Consider the following 7,572-nt stretch of genomic DNA (forward strand, 5'->3'; position numbering starts at 1 on the left):
TAACTGTCTGGTTTGGTTCTGCAACCCAACAAGACAGACACAGACTTCAGAGGATAATTAGAACTGCAGAAAAAACAATTGCTACCAACCTGCCTTCCATTGAGGACCTGTATACTGCACGAGTCAAAAAGAAGGCTGTGAAAATATGTACAGACCCCTCACATCCTGGACATAAACTGTTTCAACTCCTACCCTCAAAACGACACTACAGAGCACTGCACACCAGAACAAGTAGATACAAGAACAACTAGACACAAGAAGTTGCTAAACAAATAATTCCTTCAACACTGTCAAACCAGTTACTAAATCTGCACTACTATTAATCTTCTTATTGTTCCCATCACCCATCTCCTTCCACTTATGACTGTATGACTGTAACTTTGTTGCTTATATCCTTACGATTTATATTGATATTTTTTCCTGATTGCTTATTTGTACCCTATGACTATCATTAAGTGTTGTACCTTATGATTCTTGATGAACGTATCTTTTCTTTTATGTACACTGAGAGCATATGCACCAAGACAAATTCCTTGTGTGTCCAATCACACTTGGCCAATAAAGAATTCTATTCTATTCTATTCTATTCTATTCTATTCTATTCTATTCTATTCTATTCTATTCTATTCTATTCTATTCTATTCTCTCCCAAAGTCATCTGATGACCGTCCATGGCTGAGGATGAACTTGAACCCGGATCTATCCTATTCCAACAGTTTAACCATTGCATATATTTTCATAGCAGTTATTGTCCTTACTACTTATGTGTCTCACCTCTGTGTGTGTGTGAGAGAGAGAGTGTGTGTATGTATGTATGTGTGTGAGCATGCGTGTGCGTATATCTCCATCCTTTTAAAAATGTCCAACTCTGCTTTCAGCCTTTGATACATAGTTTTGTGATGCACATTCTCCGCATGGAAGCTGCTTCTCATTGTAATTAGTTACATGCAACTTTCAGTAGCAAACCTAGTCAGACTTTGCATTTGCAGATTTTTAAAAACAGAACAAGGAATAGAAGGAATCTAGCAAGCCTTACTGCATTGGGAATGAAATGCATTTCTATCCATGTGGTGGAAATGCATTTCCACCACATTTACGGAGACAGTGCTGATTAAATGTAGATTAGATTGTTAGTTGAACATGCACTGACATCTTCATGTCATGAATCACAGACTTTTCTAAAGGTCTGAGGATTTGTAGAATGGGAACTAGCCTTTTGCGATCCAGATTTTGCAACTGAACTCTCCTGCAAGATAATAAAGTAAATAACACAGTAAAATTAGAGGTAATCATATTGGCCATGTAGTGCATTGAGTTCAAAGTAATTTTATTTATTTATTTATTTTATTTTGTCACAACAATATATGTAGGTATCATACAAAAAGATTATATAGTATATAAACACATATATGAGTAAATATAAGGAGGTATAAGAATATATATAGGAAGAAGAAAAGAAAAAAAAACAATAGGACAGGAACGGTAGGCACGTTTGTGCGCTTATGCACGCCCCTTATGGTCCTCTTAGGAATGGGGTGAGGTCAATAGTAGAAAGTTTTTGGTTAAAGCTTTTAGGATTATGGGAAGAGACCACAGAGTCAGGTAAAGTATTCCAAGCACTGATGATTCTGTTACAGAAGTCATATTTTCTGCAATCTAGATTAAAGCGGTTGACATTAAGTTTAAATCTATTAGTTGCTCTAGTATTATTGCAATTAAAGCTGAAGTAGTCTTTAACAGGAAGGACATTACAATAGATGATTCTGTGAGTTAAGCTTAGGTCTTGTCGAAGGTTACGGAGTTCCAAGTTTTCTAAGCCTAGGATTTCAAGTCTGGTGAGATAGGGTATTTCATTGTTTAAAGAAGAATGGAGAACTCTTCTTATAAAATATTTCTGGACACCAATTGTATTGATGTCAGAGATGTGGTGAGGGTTCCAAACAGGTGAGCTGTATTCTAGAATTGGTCTAGCAAATGTTTTATATGCTCTGGTTAGTAGTGTGGTGTTTTGGAAAAGAAGCTACGCAAAATTAGGTTTACAACTCTTAGAGCTTTTTGCTATGTAGTTGCAGTGGGCTTTGGCACTTAGATCATTTGACATGAAAACTCCAAGGTCTTTAACGGGATGGGGTCGTCTGTAAGGTAATGTCCATCTAGTATGTATTTAGTTTTGGGTTCTTTTTCCTATATGTAAGACTGAGCATTTGCTGGTTGAAATTTGGAGCTGCCAATTTTAGACCAAGCGTTAGATGATCAAGGTCGTTTTGAATGATAGAAGTATTGTCTGTGGTGTTAAATAGTTTGACATCATCAGCAAAGAGAACACAATTACTTGAGATATGGTCACAAAGATCATTAATGTATAGTATAAAGAGTGTTGGTCCAAGGACGCTGCCTTGAGGAACGCCACTCTTGACAGGAACAGGATTTGATAAAGCATTGCCAATTTTGACCACTTGTTGTCTGTTAGACAGAAAAGCAGATATCCATTTGTGGAGGGGTCCTGAGATGCCATAGGATGTTAGTTTTAGGAGAAGTTTATCGTACTACTGAGTCAAAAGCTTTGCAGAAGTCTATGTAGATTGCATCTATTGATTTGCCTTGATCGAGATTTGAAGTCCATATGTTTTTGCAGTGGAGAAGTTGTAAGTTACATGATAATTTTTTCCTGAAACCAAATTGTTTGTTGGAGAGTAGGTTGTTAGTTTCTAAGTGTGAGGTAATGGATTGGTTGATGATAGATTCCATGACTTTGCAGGTGACGCAACAAAGGGAGATCGGTCTGTAGTTTTCGACTAAGCTGGGGTCTCCTTTTTTGAAGATGGGGATGACTGTGGCTAGTGACCAAAGTTTGGGAAGAGAACTGGTAGTGAAAGCTTTATCAAAGATAATACTTAGGGGTTCTGCTATATTAATGGAAAGTTTTTTTAAGAAGTATGCACATAGTCCATCGGGTCCAATAGAAAGCGATGGTTTTAAGTTGTGAAGAGCTTTTCCAACGTTGTCTTCTGTGAAGTCTATATGAGTTAAATCATCATAGTCATTGCTGGTTCGTTTGTGGAATGTCGGATATGTGTTATCGGAGTTAACAAAAACTGAGCCAAAGAAAATGTTGAAGAGGTTTGCTTTGACTGTTTCGTCATTGCATTCTTTGTTGTTAGAATCTTTTAGTGGTGGGATGGATCTTGAGTCTTTAAGTTTATTGTTGACAAAATTATAAAAGGCACGATTGGAATTTGTGCGCAGAAGGTTCTCTTCTTGCTTGGTGTGGTAATTTGTGCATTCAATTTTGTAGTGCTCCAAGGTTTTCCAAGCTATTTATCAGACAAAACATTACAACAGTGCACTTTATTCATGCTTTATTTCCTTGCCTATTTCTTGGCATTACATCTTTTTAAAATGGTCTCTGATCTGAGGAGATGAGAGGGGGAAAAAGGAAAAGAAGAGGCTGAATGGGGGAGAAGAAGACCCATGGAAATATATAAGAGGGGAGGGAGAGGGGGAAGGGAGGGAGGGGGAAAAAGAGAACGTAATTTCAGCAAGTAGCTAAAGAAAATAAAATCCGGTCACATTCCTTCTCATAGCTAAATTCTCTGTCTCTGTCAGAGGTCTGTCCCAGGTATTTAGGTCTCGAGAATACTTTTATATTGCTTACTCATCTTCTGGTACTGAGAAAAATTGGGAGTCTTTAGTGGTTTGCTGCAGTGCAGAAATTGACTGAATGAGTCAAAACCAAATGGGAAAAGCATCCCTTTCCCCTCATATGTTAAAAAGTGTCCTCTTTATTCTTCATTAGAGATGCGGTGGCTTAAAAGATTCTGGAGAAGGTTTATACTTCTGCAGTTTGAGTCCTACCACTGCATGATGGTATGAGCTCCTGTCATTTGCCTCAGCTCCTGCCAATCTTAGCAGTTTGAAAGCATGTAAATGCAAGTAGATAAATAGGTACCACTTCAGTGGGAAGGTAATAGCCTTTGGTTTTTTGCTGTATGTTTTGCTCTGTGGCATATGGCATGTGACGCTGGCCACATGGCCATAGAAACATCTTTGGATAGTGCTGGGTCAATGATCTAAAGAAATGGAGATGGGTACAGTCCCCTAAAGTTGACTACAAGATGCAGAGTAAAATCTGCAGGGATTCCTTTATCTTTACTTTTTGCTTCATTTTTCAGTTCTTCTTTCTCTTCCTCCTGTTCTTTTGAAGCAAATTGAAAAAGGAGAAAGTTTTCTCCATGCCACAATGGAGCAGTATGGATTCTCCCCAGGGCTTAAGAAATACTCCTATATTTGAATGTCTCACAATTTATTTATTTAGCTAGTTTTGGTGCCTTTGAGTCAATCTAGACCAGGGGTGTGTCAAACTGGATCTTCAAGGGGCCAGATCAGCATTGTAGTTCTTCTCAGCAGGGAAGGAGTGCTGGTGGGGAGATGGGATGGATGTCTCCTGCAGCACTTTGCCAGCAAAAACAGGGCATGGGGGGGGTGCGCCTCATTTTCAGCCTCCATGGCCTCCTACAGCATTGTGCCAGCCAAAAACAGGCCACGTGGTCTGTGCTCCTGGCAGAGTGCTGCAGGAGGCTAGGAAGGCCGAAAACACCCCCCCATGGCCCATTTTGGCTGGTCGAGGCACCGCGGGCCAGTCCTTTGATATTTCTAGGCCGACGCTGTGGCCAGATTTAAGCATCCCTGATCTAGACTCTTGGAGACTCCCTGGGCAAGTCTTTGCAGCTTTCCTGGCAAGATTTTAGAAAAGGTTTGCCATTGCCTACTTTCTAGGGCTGAGAGAGAAACATTGGCCCAAGGTCACCAAGCTGGCTTTGCACCTATCTCTTTATTTTAAAAAAAACTCCTGATCTTCTCCTTGTTCTATAAATTGCTTAGTTTTGAGTATCAGCCTGTTATCTCATCATGCATTCCAGCCTGATTAGGGAAACTGCCTATGGGATGTGTATAACCCTGAAATTTCAAAAAGAATGAGATCAGATAAAGGGGTCAGTTTGGACGCCTTTTGATCTCCAATTAATCAAAGTCCTATCCTGTGTGGCATTCAGGCTTATTTTTTAATCTTCTAGATACATGGTTTGCAAAGTCTGGTGTTACTTTAAGCCAAAGGTGGATGAGAGGAAGTAATATGCACCTAGGTAAACATAGACATCTATTTGCAGCCATAATAATACTATAACTAGTGATGGAATGACTTTATACTTCTCTTTTTTTTTTCTCTTTTAAGATTTATGTCATAGTGAGACCAAACGGCAGCTAAATTATTATTCATCTAGAGATAGCAGCAAAATCATTAGACTAGATGTAGTAGACAGAAATGGGCAGGCTTTTAAATAGGAAAGCTGGTGGAAACACATCTGTCAAGACTATTTAATACTGGAAAAGAGAGAATTCTACCTACAGAGAAACCATCTGGATAGATGAACAGAAAAATGAATTATGATATTACTAGAACTCACAGTCTCCCGGTTGCTAACCTGATGTCTTGGCCATTACAAAGCCAGCTGGGTGACCTCGGGCAAGTGACTCTTGGCCTTAGAAACAAAATAATGCCAAAACACTTCCAAAAATTTTGCAAAGAAAATTTCAGGGACTAGTCCAGGCGGTTGTCAAAGTCAAAATTGACTTGAAGGCACACATATACACCAAAAAAATGTGGAATGGGTTTTTGTAATTCTGCTATATCTGATGCTTGAGTTAGGTGTACTATATAGTTGGTAAAGTTCTCTCTATCTCTATCTTTCTCCCACTCATTTAATATGGTACATATATAAAGTAGAGGCCAAAATTATAGAAACTTTTTGGGAAAAGTGTATTTTTGAGGTTTGATGGCTAATAACACCACCTTTTTTTTTTTTTTTGAGTTTTAAGATAATCATATTCCACTGCTGGAATGGCCTAGGAATAGCCCAGACCTTAACCCAATTGAAAATCTATGGAGCCGACTAAAGAAACTTGTTAGTCAGAAGCGACCCAGCAATAAAACCCAGTTAATAGAATCAATCATTCAATCTTGGTTTCACATTATAACAGCTGCGGAACTAAAAGACTTGGTTCACTTAATGGGAAAATGTTGTAAGGACGTAATTCATGCTAAAGGTTACCCAACTATTAACTGACATGGTGATAATTTTTGTATATCTCATTTTTTCTACATGTTTCACTTTTCTTTTTTATACTGTAGCCGCTATTCTAATAGCAAATCCTTCATAAAAGTTATTGCATTACATTTTTGATTAAATTATCTTTCCATTGCTATATAATTTTATGGTACTTACGCCATAAAAAAGTGGTGTTATTAGCTAGTTTTAGAAAATATACTTTCTCGAAAAGGTTTCCACAATTTTGGCCACTACTATACTATACAGGAGAACAATTTTTGCAGTAAGTGCTATTTGCTAGGCAATGAAAGAATCCCTCCATGAGGGAGATGGGTGGTTTTTAAATTTGACAAATAAATAAAATTAAAATAGGTGTAGCACAGCTGTCTTTTTTTGGGGGGGGGTGTCTTCTGCTGAGTAACAACATATAAATAAATATGGCATATAGTAAAGTATCTTATTTCTGCTGCAGATGTCCCTTTATAATTTGAAACATGGGGGCAGTTATAAAAGACATGGTCAAAGTATAATCTATTACACACTGTTTATCTCTACTCTTTTCCCATTGATCTTTATAACTGTAAGATATTTTAAGGATATTCTCACAAAAGCATCTCTTCAAACTGGGGCTAAGAGCATAAAAATGTCAAGCTGCAATTTCACTGGAAACAAATGCAATGTGGGCTGCTTCATAAATACTTTGATGGAATCTGAGCTGGCAGGAGCTATATAAGAATCTTAGATCGGTGGAAGAGAGATCGTTGAAAATATGAACTCAGTGCACAGCTGCTCTGAAAAAGATAAGCTGGGAGATTGATACAGATCTATGTTATAATTGCACAGTTGTTTTGGTCCCGACTATATTGAAAATAATATTGTAGAATAGGTGAAAATGGTGGGGAAAAAGGATGAACTAAATATTGATGCTGGAAGTAATTTTCCTATGAGGCAAAGTTGCAATTCTGAGAGAAAGGATACAGAATAGGGATGTACATAATTTTGCAGCACATGGGAGAAGTAGGAGGAAGGAGTGCCTGACCCATAGCATTAGATTCTTCTATGATGCTAAATAATAAGGGATGAATGAAAGGAAATGTTTTTCCAAAGGGCTTACAGATTCATTGGCAAATTTATCACCACATTTAGTATCACCTTGTTAACTTTGTGAAGACTGGGAAGCTATGAAGGAGTCAGACCTGGTTGTGTACTTTCTGAAAATCGTGGGCTAAATGGAAAAGTGAAAAGTGAACGCGGTGGAACAAGGAACTCAGTAATAACATGGTTAATTTCATTGTCATTTGCAACTGCTACAGTTTCTCTGCACTAATTTAGCTGTGGTGAGATCTATTCCTATTTTGAAGAATTTCCAAAGCTCCTGCAAAATTTCTGTTTAGAAAATGGCATGCAGATTAGAGGAATTATTATTGCAACTTCAACTTTTGTTGCTAATTTAGCTAACTTGTTGCTA

This window comes from Ahaetulla prasina, chromosome 2, assembly GCF_028640845.1.
Source record: "Ahaetulla prasina isolate Xishuangbanna chromosome 2, ASM2864084v1, whole genome shotgun sequence".
NCBI lineage: Eukaryota > Metazoa > Chordata > Lepidosauria > Squamata > Colubridae > Ahaetulla > Ahaetulla prasina.